Source organism: Cupressus sempervirens, chromosome 3 (genome assembly GCF_028749045.1).
Source record: "Cupressus sempervirens isolate cs-2001-9-10 chromosome 3, ASM2874904v1, whole genome shotgun sequence".
Lineage (NCBI taxonomy): Eukaryota > Viridiplantae > Streptophyta > Pinopsida > Cupressales > Cupressaceae > Cupressus > Cupressus sempervirens.
The window spans coordinates 976,902,481-976,917,700 of NC_143120.1; the positions used below are offsets into that span (position 1 = coordinate 976,902,481).

At 33.5% G+C, this 15,220-nt stretch overlaps 1 pseudogene; it reads right to left on the reverse strand.

The window, feature by feature from the left end:
* Positions 1-4,393: 4,393 nt before the first annotated feature.
* Positions 4,394-15,220, reverse strand: part of LOC149570021 (respiratory burst oxidase homolog protein C-like) — a 121,056-nt pseudogene continuing 110,229 nt past the window's right edge.

The window sequence follows — 15,220 nt, forward strand, 5'->3', positions numbered from 1 at the left end:
GGTATGTAAGGATTAACAAGAAAAGAATCACATGTTGTTGCAAAACTCATTTTTAGTTTTGTTACCATTATGATGTATTTTGATCTATACGTGGTACCATGCATAGTAAAGAAATGATGTAGGAATGTGGTATAAAAATACCACCTCAAACTATAAAGGATTTCATATCAATTTTGTTTTGTAAGCCACCTAATGATCAATACTTTCTTTTCAATGCATGTCTTTCTAGTACATGTGATATGTGTGGCAAACTTTCTTTTTTGGATGAATGTTTGCATCAAAATGCTTTGACTACTTTTGGACAACAATTAGTTGAGGTAAAAATATTCAAAACTATTGAATATCCATTGAAGGATGGGAAGATTGGAAGAAGGTGTGATCTAGTTACAGATAAAGTTAGTTGTCATGCATTTATCGATGAGTTTAAGAGTGTGACCATACCAAAATATGTTAAACACTCTCAATATGCTAGATGGCTTGATGGAAAATTTTGCATATGTAAGAATACTTTTCCAATTGGTACTATATTTTTAGTTGTCGATTTTGTAGAGAACTACACACTTGCACCGCAAGATGAGGTACAAGCACACTATTACAATTCAATGCAAGTAGCAATTTATGTTCATATAGTTTATAGGCATGCACTTGATAGTACAAAGGAGGATCAAGAAATATTGAAAGAGTACCATTTTTATATGAGTGATAATACACTTCATTCATCTAAGTTTGTCCAATATTGTTTCAAGGTCTTTTATGATAATTTAAAAGAGAGACAAATTCAAATGACACAACATTGGATATGGTCAGATAATTGTACAGGAAAATTAAAGAATGCTAGAATGTTCTATTAGTTGAGTAAGATACATAGGAAAACTAACATCCAACATGTGTAATTTTTTTTTGAGGCTAGACATGGTAAAGGAGAACATGATGGTGCTAGTGCATGCATGAAGAGAGCCCTTAGTAGAGAGCAATTCAAATTTGAAGAAAAAGACAAATTAAAAAATGTACATGAGATTGTTGAATGGTGTAACAAATATTTATACACAAGATCAAGTGAGAACTCTACAATCAAATGTTTCTTCTACCTAGTTCAAGAGAAGAATATCCTTTCAAGATATGACTATGATACAATTAGTGGGTCAGCTAAATGACATTCATTTAGGAGTTCAGATTCTAACACTTGGACTATATGGACTAGGGAACTTGCTTATTTTTGTCAATTTTGTCTTTTAGGTGAATGGGAAGAATGTGAGAATTCAAAATGGGTTCAAGATTGGCAAAAAAAATCATCAGCACCTATTGACACACATTTTCAAGATGATATAGTAAATGAAGGTCAGAATGTTACTTTTGCATCAAAAGACTATGATCATATTTTAGACCTCATAGAACTTGGTATGCACAATTTAATTTGATTTTATTGTGATCATGCTTTAATTTATATTATTTATTTATGTACATTTCATTAATATAATTCAAGTACATACATGTCTTTAACATATTATTTATATATATACACATACAATTAAAGTGTTTATGTACTTTATCTTATCTTGTAGGACATGTTTATGCTATTATTGTACCTAATGATAATGATGAATAAAATGAGTATTGGCTAGCTAGATGTGTGGAACCTAAGAAAAAATTGATATGTCATCAAGCATATGATGATGGTTTTGAGTATCTAGTTGGGTTTGTCGTTGTAGTTGGCACCTAGCTACATAGATACCTAACAAGAAGAAATGGTTTACCAACATTTGAAGATGACCAATATGAAAAGAATATTTTACACTATTCTCATTTGATTGTGGCAACAAATATCAAATTAAAAAGATACAAAGGGAGACACACCAATAAGGTATTATGGAAAATTTCAATGGACAAGCATGAGACAATCATAGATGCATTGCAAAAGAGAGAGGATGGAGATGGTACAATGGAATGACTATATTTAAATCAAACATATGTAAGTTTTTTTTCTTTATTGTGCTATTTTCATATATGTCCTTAGTATATTTAATTACATGTATGTATGCGTTGTTAATGGAAAATTAGAGAACTTATATATACCTCTTATTTAGGTCTCAATTACAATATATGAAAATTTAAATGTTAAGGTGGATTGAACATCAACATCTTGTGCAATTGCACATAGTGAATACATAAAAATTACACATATTTACATAGTTCAAATAGCTCATATTAATTTATGCTTTTATTAACATGTGTTTTTTTTACAATTTTATTTTGCAGGACCTCATTTGAAGAAATGTGTTGAACCAATTTTCTATTTTGAGTTCACTTCTATAAATATGTCATTGACATTGTTTTACATATATTGTTAAACATGTTGTAAATATTTGAAAACAAGAGTTTACTTCTATTTGAAAGTTAAAGGTGTGCACTTGATATTATAAATTAATTGGGAATTCAAGTAATGACCTAATCTTTTACATTACTTTTACATTCAAACATGTTTAAATTAATGTTTATATATATAAATAGTTAAAATTATTGTTCATGTACCATATAAATGTGTCATAACATGAATACAATATGTCACAATAAAGAAAATGGTTTGAATACTTACAACATGAGCTAACATAATAATATATACCACATACACTAACATGATAAGAAGTTGTAAAAAAATAATGCATGGTCTAACATGATCTATGAAGTCAAAAAAAACATATAATATAGTTAACTGTCCTAATACAAAGTGTAAGGAAACTTGGCAACAAAGAATATAACCGTTTCCACATAACCCATAATAGATCTGAAATAAATACAGAATTAAAATCCACATGCAAGAGAATAGACAACATACCCATAAAATGTGACACAAGATATACCCTGGGAAACCCTCATTGAGGGAAAAACCCAGCCTCCAAAAGCATCCATCACCATGTATTATTCAGCAAAAAATACCATTGCCATACAACCATGGAAGCCTTCATGGCCATAGCCACAACCGAGCAAACTATGTGAACAAGCATGAATCCACACATCCCATGCCATGCTTTCAACCTTCACAAATGCTCCCTTGGCTAACTTGTCAAGCCTTGTCCCGCTCGACTGTTGCCTTTTGTCTTCTCCTTGTCACTCTCTCTCTCTCTCACACTACAACAACTACCCTTGTGGCTACTTATATAGTAGCAAGTCCCACAAAACCACCAAGTGGTATTACATAAACCATGTGCTAAAACCATGTGCTACCTAACCCACTGACCCCACATTTAATATTGGGCATTTAATTCTTTTCCCCAATATTAAATAATTACATGAAATATTTTTACAATGTTACAATACAACTCATCAAAAATATTCCATGGGAATCTTTACATGTTGCACATCCATCTAGGCACAACATTACATAATAAAATAAAATAATAAAATAACAATATTATGCAATGTGTGCAACACCCATTATCTCAACACAAAGTGTATCAAAATAAACAATGTGTCGTAAAAATACAATCTAAAGATGCCAAAAAGATCTAATCTATTTGATCTATAGTCCTCTTTAGTCCTAGCGAAGAGGACTCAGATGGATCATCCTATGTAACATGAGTTATCTCATCACGTGGGACACCTCATGAGGTAGATGGATCATCTTGTGTAACATGAGCTATCTCATCATGTGGGACACCCTGTGAGGCAAATGGATCATCCTGTGTAACATGAGGTGTCTCATCATGTAATGCTTAATTGAAATGGGTTTCAAAATCTAGCTTGAAAATAAATTAAATATTCATTACATGATAAAAATAATACTACATGAGATGGGTGTCCCTCTGTAATGGGAGGAGGAGCATTGTGAAAGCTACTAAATGCGGTAGTCATGAGGTCTTGTAATTTACAATACATAAATTTTTAAAATTTGATAAAGAGCATAATGAACTATGTATGTACATAAATCACAATAGTGACCTCAAAGGATGATGTAGGTACCTCCATTTGGTTTAGTCCCATACTCTTGGCAACACTCATGGCGACATAGTCCTAAAATTATGGATTCATAAACATTAAGTCAAAATTATATATACATGAATTACAAAGTACATAAACTAAAAAGTACATAATTTATACACTACATTTTTTATACACTATAAAAACATGTATATATATCATACTTGAGTAGTAGCCACTATCACAGATGTGTCTAAAGATATGCTATCATGATGATCATCAACATGTCTAACATGGTCAAAAGATGGAGTCAAAAATAAACTATACCAAGGCCTATATGGATAAGTACGATCCATCTCCTATTCGTAAAATCAAAACACATAAAATTATACACATGAATGAATGTTGTTAAAATTATAAGCTAATAACAATCTACATACATGAAAATATTACAAACTATTTGTCTATAGTCAAAAGTTCATACCATAGGTATTTGAGGCTGTGCCTCAGTGGTTAATGGATTAGGACTTGTACTGACATCAAATTGTGTAGCAGCTGATAATCCCTACAAAATTAGATAAAAAGAGCATATGAGGACATGTTATTAAATTTTAGTTTGAATGTACATTTTTACAGTGTAATTCAAAGTGCATACCGTATGAGGGATGCCAATGTTTGTAGGTCTTAAAAAAAGACTACACTGCCTCCTAGGAGGAACAATATCATCCATCCTCTGTTATTTCAAAATTGACATACAATAATATGGTTAATACAATTACACATGTATGTAGAAAGTAAATAATTATGCACTTTATATTTAAATTTTAATTAAAATTTTACCTGTTGCTCTTGACTGTCTCTGGGTTCTCCTTGCATGAGTTCAACAAATGATGACACATCAATATCACCACCACCATCACCATAAGCAGCATATATGCCATCATCAAAATCATAATGGTCATCATGTGTTGCATCAAAATCACTTTGGGGGCCTCTAAATATATCTTCATAGCTATTACAAATGTGTCCAAGTGGACAAATATCTCTCGCCTACATCCACTACTTTGCTAAATTGCCTGAAAGGGCACTTAATGAGGTAAGAGTAGATGACACTACTTTATGATGGTGTGACACTAGGACAACTAGTGTGGGAAGAAGTACACGAGGTTGAGGCCGTATGCAATTTCTTGTTCTATCGCTCAGCTTTGCCCCACACCTATCCAACCCCCTAAAATGCTCTAATATCAAAATAATTGGGTTTCAAGTCCAATTCAAACTTAGCCTGTAGTTTCTTAAGGAAGTACATGGGCACCTCATGATAGGTGGTGGAGGAGGACTAGGTGGTCGTGGAGGTGGGGGTGGAGGTGGAGGTGGATATGGAGGGGGTGGAGTAGGGGTGGGGGAGGGGGATGGGGTGGTGGTGGGTCCATCAAATATAATCTACATATATGCTTAAACAACATGAAAAATCACAAAATTACTATTTAATAAAATAAATCTAAAATATCAATTATATAAATACACAAATATTTAAAACCATATCAATTAAATAAATAAAGTTAAACACTAAGAAAACTTTAATGTTAAGGTAATTGAACATTATACCAAATTTAAGCCTAATCGTAAAATAGAACTCCAAAAAACTATATTAATAAATCAACTTAAATGTGAATTCTAAAAATATCTTATATAAATATGTTTATGATTATGCCTTAGCAAATTTGTACGATTAAGGATCAATATTAAAAAAATTAGTCCACTAAACATATAAATAAGATTGTGGTTTGGGTTAGGATTGAACATATTATAATATCACATATAATTAGCATTTTAGATGGCGACATCTACAAGAAAATGTGTTGGTTGCCAAGAATTGAATAAATAACTCTTTAAGTAGGCTTAAATAACTCTTTAAGTAGTTACGTTTTAAGTATCTATGTAGATGGTAGATCTTTATCTGTGTGTCTCTATTATAAGGAGGAACTATAAATCTAGTTTTTATGTTAGATATGAACTTGTTTTGTCTATGCAAGTTCACGGGAAAATATGTTTGATATTAAGGAAAAGGATGTGAAAGTGCCCAATAGTTAAACCATTGTTTTGTTAGATTATGATCTAGATCCTACATTGAATTACTTTATGAAATATTGTACTGATTTTATTATTAATAATATTTTATATCATGCTAGAATAGGTAAAATTCCTATTCTATCTAGTTTTTAAAGTCTTGTTGAAAATAATATTACAGTTATATGTTTCTATCCTAGACCCCTAACTGACCTTATAGAAAGGGAAAATATATTTTGGTACTCCTATAATATTTTTTATTAAACACTATTTATGTATTTATTTGGCCTACTAACAATCTAGTTCATATATTTGAAGTGGTTCCTATGAAAGATATAGTCAATTCTCCATCCAAGAATGAGAAAAAATAGATAGAGACAATGATGGATGGTCTATCTACAATCTTAAACTAACCCCATTGATGTATTAGGTAAAAGATAATATTAAGACCCTCTTCCATCTTTAAGCACTCCATTAGGTGCTTAGGGGACTTCATACTTGTTTCTTGGAATAGGCCCATGATTTTGAGATTCAATTAGGTTTTTTTAGTTCTCCTTATTAGCACTATGGTTTTCATCATTGATAAATGTAAAAGTTCATTCTATTCAAAGGAGGACCATATTGGATAATTTAATACTATTATAGACTTGGAAAGAATTGATAAGATTTGGAGTCAATGTACTTTAGGTTCAATTCAAGTATTCATTAAGTATTACATAATCATCACTATAGTTTAATGCTATGGAAATCAATGGTCCAATGTATTCTTTAGAGGATCGGTGGTAGGCTTGTAAGGAAACTAAGACCATTCAAACATTACAATCAATTGATTACCTCTACTAACTTTGAGCTTAGTGTAGATGAAATATGAGACAAAGATGTAAATAAATTCCTCTTGGAAAAATGTACAAAGGCTCTCTCAACCATCTAAAATTTACAAACATCAACACTATCAATTTTTATGTATACTTATTTTGTGACACTGGGGGATTGTATTCTCATTATGGATTATATGTTCATCTTGGGATCAAACAAAGTTTAGTAATGTCACCTTTGTTGGCTCAAAATCTTAGTAATGAATGGGTTAAAAAGGTTATAAAATAATAGAATCATACAAACTCATAGCTAAAGTTGTAATGAATGTAGATTTATATCACAAGTTGAATGAGTAATGGACAATTATAAAATATACTTAATTTAATAGTTTAATAGAGGAAGCTTATAGTTAGTATAGTTTTAGTGTCTCAAAATATCAATGTACCAAGATCTAATATTTAACTTAAGACAATTATATGCAATCACTTTTAAATAACTACATTAATAAATGAATATTTATGCACAATCCATTTCATTATTTAGAACTAATTATTAATAACGTATATTCTCAAAATAATATTATTCATATTATCCGTAATATTTCTTCAACCCAATTTAAAATAATTAAATGTAGTTTTCAAACCTAGGGTTGAGATTACTTTCCATTATGGACCTACTATTACATATGGTTACCTGGCTAGGGATCAAGTGTTAGGTTTAAGATTTGAAGTTACAATTAGAATTAGGGTTTAACATTTAGGATTAAGTTTATTAATGATTAGGGTTAGGCTTAGAATTAATTTTATCAATTTTAATTATATAATTTAGTTAAAATTTTAATCAGTATTAGGGTTAGGTTTAGAATTATGGTGATAGTGAGATTTTACATCAAGGTTAATACTATGTTTACGGTTAGTGTGTAGTTTTATAAAAAAAGATATGGTTTTAAGGTAAGGGAGCACATTATGTAATGCCTAGCCAAGGGATCCAAACAACTAACCTAAAGTTTTACTAAGTAAGCAATAACATGTACAATAATATATAAAAAACATAAGAGATTACATTCCTTAAGGATCCCAAGATGTTGAGTCACATTTCATTTTTAAATAATTATACTAGAAGTAAAATAAATAACACATCCACATGAAAGAATAACTACAAGTTTAATCCATTTAAATAATATACATTTATTTTGAATGCCACTTGACATTAATTCAAAATGCACAATCATCCACTATACATGTCACAGGGTATGAAAGGTTGAAAGAATATACATTTATAAAATAGTTTACATCATCCCTTTCCGATCCATGAAAAAAAGTACAATACAATAAGTAAAATCATTAAATACTTAGTTTTGTGTTTGGATTCCTTGGCAGGTGTTACATATTATATACTTAGTTTTATGTTTAGGGTTTAGATTAAATTATTGTACAGTTATGGTTAGTTTGAGGTTAGACTTATGAATAAAGTTAGTTTTACTTTCTTTGTTATATGGTTTAAAAACTAATCTATAATTAATTACTATTTATTTGAAATAAATATAAAATATTGAATGTAATTACATGTTTAAACAATCTATTTTACATCTATCTAATCATTCAACATTGTAATTTGTATTAAATACATTAAAACATCTATAGTAATAATTTTTAAATGAAAATCTACAAAACTATTATTTAAATTACTGGATACAATAATCTAAAGATAATATTGTTAATGTAATGGAAATTTACAATTTCACATATTAAAATTGAAAAAATTTAATAAATTGACAGAAATATAAAGTGTAAAATTGAAAACAATTAAATAAAATAGTATACAATAAAATTAAATACCTGGTACACCAAAAAATAGCAGTAGAGGGGTCAGTAGAACTCCAAAATGGGCTCTTGTATTAGCCCTAAAATTGGGCTCACTTTTTCTAAATAGTTAAAATGAGCAAAAAGCCCCCCAAAAATGGGGATTTGTAGTTTCCCACAATTGAAATCAGGTACCGAATATTAAAAAGGTTCGAGCACCTGATCCATGTTGAACAAATTGGGTACCCATTTTTGAAAGGTCTCATTTCAAAAAATTGAGTTCTACAAAATTGTGACCCAACTTTGTGCTCTTACCCATATATCAAAAAATAAATGTCCATGTACAATATATATACAAAAGAATCATGTCATATATTATGCATAATGCATCTTCAAAAAACTCATTGCATCTACATCATTGTGTCAAAACTGCTCACTATAAAATCATGTAGCTGGCTATTAGGGCCCAACCCCTCTTATACCCACTCCTCGTGGAGGCCTAGTATGTCCAACTGATGGCTCTCATCTCTAGTTAGCCCCTAGTGGTCCATGAGCTCGATGGCTTTGATCTCTGTCAGCCCCTAGTGGTCCATGAGCTCGATGCCTCCCAAAAATCTGGCTGATGTTGATCCGCTGACATGGCATCAGTATACAAAGACCTATAGTAGGCCACCTCTCACATGGCTCATGCCTCAGGTTAGCATGTAGTCATGGCCTCCTATATCATTGTAACCATACCCCTAGCCTTTACCACCTGTCAGTTGATATTGTGCTAGTTGCAATACTTGTTCAACTGCCTCTGGTGTGTCTCCCTCTTTGCTTGTAGGGTGGCCACCTCTTGACAAAGTGCATCTAGCTCAGCCAACTCATCTATCTCAGCATGCATGGTAAAATTTCTGAACTCTCCTACATCTATCCTAGCCTACAGTGCTACCAAGGTCTCCTGGGCACTGTCTACCCCAGCTCGCTCCACCTGTACCTCAGCCTATAAATGGGCAACCTTTGTCAAGAGATTGTCCCACTCTTCCCTACTATCACTATATCATCCAACTGAGGTGGCCATTGTGGCCCTTGTACTTGTGTCCCCTATGGCCCTTATACCTGTGGTCCCTATACCTATGGCCCCTGCCCTACTGGTGGCCTCGTTGGTCTTGGTACTCTCCTCTGACATACTCTATGCTCTCATAGACCTTGTTATGTCCCCTATCCTTGCAGTGGTACCACTACTTCCTATCCCCCATCTCTTTCCCAATCTCCCTCACCCTATGCTTGCTCTACTACTGGTGGCACTCCTGGTGTTGTGAGTCATATTGGCTGATCAATTGCCCACCATTGTGTGTATGTAGGTGTCATCCTTGCATCTCCTTGATCTTATCCATGCACCTAGGGCACTGGCTGTATACCCTTCCATGACATCCTAGCCAATATAAATGTGGTCCCGTAACCCCACAATCTCCCATACTCTCAAGATACCACTAGATATGGAAATCTGTTGGGCACATCATCCTGCACTTGCTCGAATTATTGCTACACCCTAGAGGGCATATAACTCATCATAATATGAATGGTCTGATTAATCAGCCAATAGTTTGTCTACATATAAGGAAGGTAGAGCTAATCCTCACTATCATTCTCTCCTCTTGCTGCTAATGTAGCCCCCCACCGCTCATTGCTGTCGTATGGTGTCTAGTCAAACATAATGATCTCATCCATACATCTCCTCCAAAATTTGACTAACTCAATCAAGTTGGACTAGATTGGTGGCCTATACCAAAACACATACAACTCCCCAAGCTATCAAGTCTCATGCCTTATAATAGGGTGCATCACACCTATGTGCTCCCATGACCACACCATCAACAATGTCAATCACAGACCTATGGTCCATTGTGTCCTGTAGGTGCACATGTGCAGATCATGGTATAGCTCGACCAAGATAGTCTAGCCCCAATAGAAGACTGCACTATCATCCTGTAAAAGAGTGCTCAACACTCATGTCTAGCCAATCAAAAACTTATGCCCAACATGGTCCAACACCATTCTCCATATCAGTGAGGCTAGATAGAGAGAAAGTTGTGGCAACCTCCGCTCTAATGCCTCTCTCCATATCAACCACAATCTTTGGATTGGTAGTCTCTATCACCGGCACCCAAAGCACTCTTGTAGATAGGGATCTGCACCCTCTAGAACATACTCTGGATATCTACTGTAGATCTACACTCAAAGAATCTGCCACACATTGAGAAGAGTAACTATCACCTCTCTAGAGGTAGATGGAAGCTTAAAGTCAATGTATACCACTGCTCTATCAGAGTTGAAAGCTACATTGAATGCACTCTTAGATCAGGCCACTCATGGATATGCTCCAAACTACATAATCTCACATGACCCCACTTTTCCTCCGTGAGTGTCTCTCCTAGTACCACCGTTGTTGGGTAGCGCTCCCATGATCAAAATGTCACTGTTTCCATCTACAACATAGACATGCAATGGTTAGTATATCATTTATTTTCCTACTCTTTTGTTTACCTCAGCATTCAGTATCCTAACTTGTTCCAAATCCCCCCTCCAGTCATCCCATCACCCGAATCCATCAATTTGTCCAAATCGATGAAGACACTAATCCATGCAAATGTGGATCAGCATAGATGACAAACCATAGAGATGCCAATCTAGCATCTTCGGTGGCTACACAAATTTTGGTTTCCTATTGATGGCTACTAAAGTGTCATCTTCAGAGACAAAGACATAAAGATCATCATCTCTGACTGTATTCCAACCCATTTTGATCCTATTGGCATCTATTCAATTGATAGGACGAATCCTGTCATCTTTGCAGATGACAAGATGAATCTTGTCATCTCCACAATGCCCATAACTTGGTTTTGTCATTCATAGAGATGATGTAGCAAAGAATTGTCATCTCTGCCTTGACCCCATTTTTACCCTACTTAATGCATAATAAATGCTACACCTAAATGTGTAATAAAAAATTTGACAATAGGGATAGTCAAGTTACTAGTGGACCCATGTCGGTCAACCTCTAGTGCTCTCAGATGCATTCTCCAAGTTGTAATCTCTCGATTGGATCTAGCCTTCGCTCTACTTTTGTGCTCTCTAGGTGTGCAAATAATTCTTCCTTAAGCCTCTAGGAGGCTTATATAGGCCCTTTGATGTATCCTTTTGAGCCTATACCCTTTCCCTGACCATGTCAAATCCTATTTATCCCCAAGTCATGCAAAATGTTCATCTATGCCTTTTTTCTACCATTTCTTTTCTTCTAGAGTCCTTTTCGTGAAAATTGTGCAAAATTAATTTTTTGTTCTATTTTCATGAGGGGAGCCCTCCTCTACTATCATCATCATGAAATAACTCTTAGGACTCCTAGCCTCTGTAGGGCAACCTATATTTTCTTTTCTTTGATATAATGTCGTTCCTACATCACATCAAAGAGGGGCAAAATGTAGATGTTTAAAATTGTCCCAAATGCTATATTAATTTATTTAATATTTCCTATGACATTATAATTAATTAATTATATTTTCTATATTCTTCTACTTATTTAATTAAATAGGTTCATTCCCCTAATGTATTTAAATCTAATTTGAATACTTCCCCTCTAATGTATTAAATTCATTTAATGCACGGTGCTCCATAAATCCCATTTTAAATAAATTCTAATTTATTTAATTCCCTCCACTTTATTGAATTCTTTAATCCTGTGATTAAGTTAAATCTTAATCCCATCCTAAAAGCTAGTCTACACCCATCAATCTTATCCTTCTAAGCCTGCCCAATACTTAATCTCACTTCTTTATCCTAAACACCTTTCTAAAACATCTTTTAGCCCTTAAGTGGTTGCTCAAACATGTGTGAGCAACTCAATCCCTAGGAGCCCCTTTCTCATTAACTTTTCCAAAAGATATTCTTACATGTTTGTCCCCCACTCTTTCCCCAAGGTTGCTCACACATGTGTGAGCAAACCTTGAGCCTCTCAACCATAAATGCTATTTTTAACTTTTGCATGGCTTTTCCTTTTGACCCATGTGTCTCCCTTGTGGCACCTATGTGGATGCCACATAGATGCCACCTCCCCAAGGCCTCTCTCAACCTATAAATAGAACCCTTGTCTCAAGCATTTCTCATCTTTGTCATTTGCATTTTTATCATGTTAGTTTATATTTAGAGCTTTGTAGTGATTTTGGTGATTTTATGCATTGTTACTAACCCCTTGGTAGTTGCTAGATTTCATTTAATTTGCATTGTTAATCTAGTTTGATTTCTTGCATCCACATTCATAGCATTTGAGTGCTTTCAAGCATGGTTATTTCCATAGCTATTGCTTGAAGTATTCTCCATTCATCTTGGTATAGTCTCATTATCATTGCATATCATTTATCAATTATTGCAATTCATAGTTGTGTTTGGGAGAGCACATCCACATCCCCCACACTTAAGAACACCAAAAAGGCCTCTTATGGGTGTCCTTGTTGAGCTGGTTTGAGGTTGTGTGAGAACTCTTGCTTTTCAGTTGTTTAAGTTATAAAGACTCAAGTCTAACATTAGTTATTTTCAATTTGTTTTAAATCTTTGATATGCACATGCTACTAATGTTTGGTTGTTTACGCGTTCTCCCAACAAGTTAGGTTTTCACACATACAAACTTATCATCACCTTGAATTTAATGATCCAACTCATCTTCAACACATTTTACATCTCCCAAGAAATCAATTGAGTTAGCTTGATCTTACAATTTCTTTGAATTTGATCTTTACTGCCATTTGACAATCATTGAATTCTGACACTTGGTTAATACTAAAATATGAGCATGTTGAAAAAGAAGATTGTTGAAGTATAGAAATGAGGGAGATTGTTGAAACCTATCATGAGAACAATCATTATTTTGTCATTGATGTCAAACCTACTAATTTATGGTAAGACAATTGCTAACTTTTGTCAGAATGCTATCATTTGATTGATTGATGAAGATGATCTAAAAATAAAGGATAGCAAGAGTACCTAGAGAAAGGTTGAGTTATATGGTGTATAAAAGGAGCACTAAGACCAAATAAGATTTTGATAATATAGTATATTGTTTATCTACCTAAGGCTATAATAAAACGTTACCTAAGCAAAGATAAGATGAAGACTAAGAAAAAGAATGTGTCTCCCAAGCTTGATTGAGCGAACAGTGCAAGTTGAGTATTTAGTTCAAGCTGAGCAAAAAGTTAGTTATGACTGAGAAAAATCAATATATGCCAAGAAAAGGAAGTTTAGTATGTGCTGAGCATTAGAGAATGACATTATTGACCAAGCAAAGACTTAGTTCATGCTGAGAAACCTAGTGTTGATTGAGTATCAGAAGTTAGTTAGTACCGAGCAAACAACATGTTATTGCCAAGTGATAGTATAAAGAGTTTGACAAAGATTTGATGAATCTAAGCCGACATAGTTGTTTTCTTGAATTGTGTAAAGCATGTTGAAGATAAGTATGATGATTTGGTGGCACAAAATTCAAGATAAGCTATTTGAAGATGAATTTGATGTGGATTGTAAGAGAAGTTTTTAGAGGGAACAAAATGGAAAAGAGGGAGGATTTGATGAATTTGACCGAATCCTAAGATGGATGATTGAGATTAAGTGGTAAAAGATCAAAATTCTCTATATAAGGATATACAAGGCTAGAAACAAAGTGTAAAGTGTGTGAGAAAAAAAAAAAAGGAGTCTAGAAGTGTTGCTTCATATGGTGGCTAAAGCAATGAACCTACAGTTGGCATACTAAGCATGAAGGCGTAAGGAGGTGAAGGTTTGAAGGGTGAAAAAGAAATTAGAGATGAAGGGGAATGAATGCCAAATGGAATGAGAGATCTATAATATGCAAGTGAGTTTTTTTTATTATCAGATCAAGTCCCACTATTACTTTCTAGCAATTGTATCAGTTTGGATAAATTCTTTGGGTTAAGGTTGACCTAACAGTCATGAGTAAATCCTTTAAGTGGGTGACATTCTAATGAAATTTTGTAAAATCCTCTAACAAGGCTCACTTTTAATAAGGTGATTAAAATCCTTTAATCAAGGTCACATTTAACAATGTTTATTGCAACCTTTAACAAGGTTGGCTCCTCACAAGGTTCACTTCAGAAGAGTGAAAATTGGTATCATGTTACTGGTGATTTTTCCCAAATTGGGTCCCACATTAAATCCTTGTGTCAAATTGTGTGATTGAATTTGTGGTAATTCATGTTTACATTTATGCAAAGTTCATTTGACCTAGGCCAATAATATACTAAGGTTTGAGATATTGGATGATCTAATCAATACACGCACATGTATTTGTTGAATACTAAAAAGTTTTATCTGTACATTTGGACCTTGGATAACTGATTCACCCCCCTCTTAGTTATTCTAAATTATTCCATCAACTTAGTAGTTGAAAATATTTCTCACTCGACATCAACTAACTTGCTTGGTTAATGCTAATGCTCGGTCAACACTAGATTTTCTCAGCACTAACTGTGGCTTAGTTAACACTAGCATACTCGGTACTCCTTAGTATTTTACTCTTTTTCTTGGCTTGGCTTAACTTCCTTGACATAAATAATTACTTTACTCTATCAAAA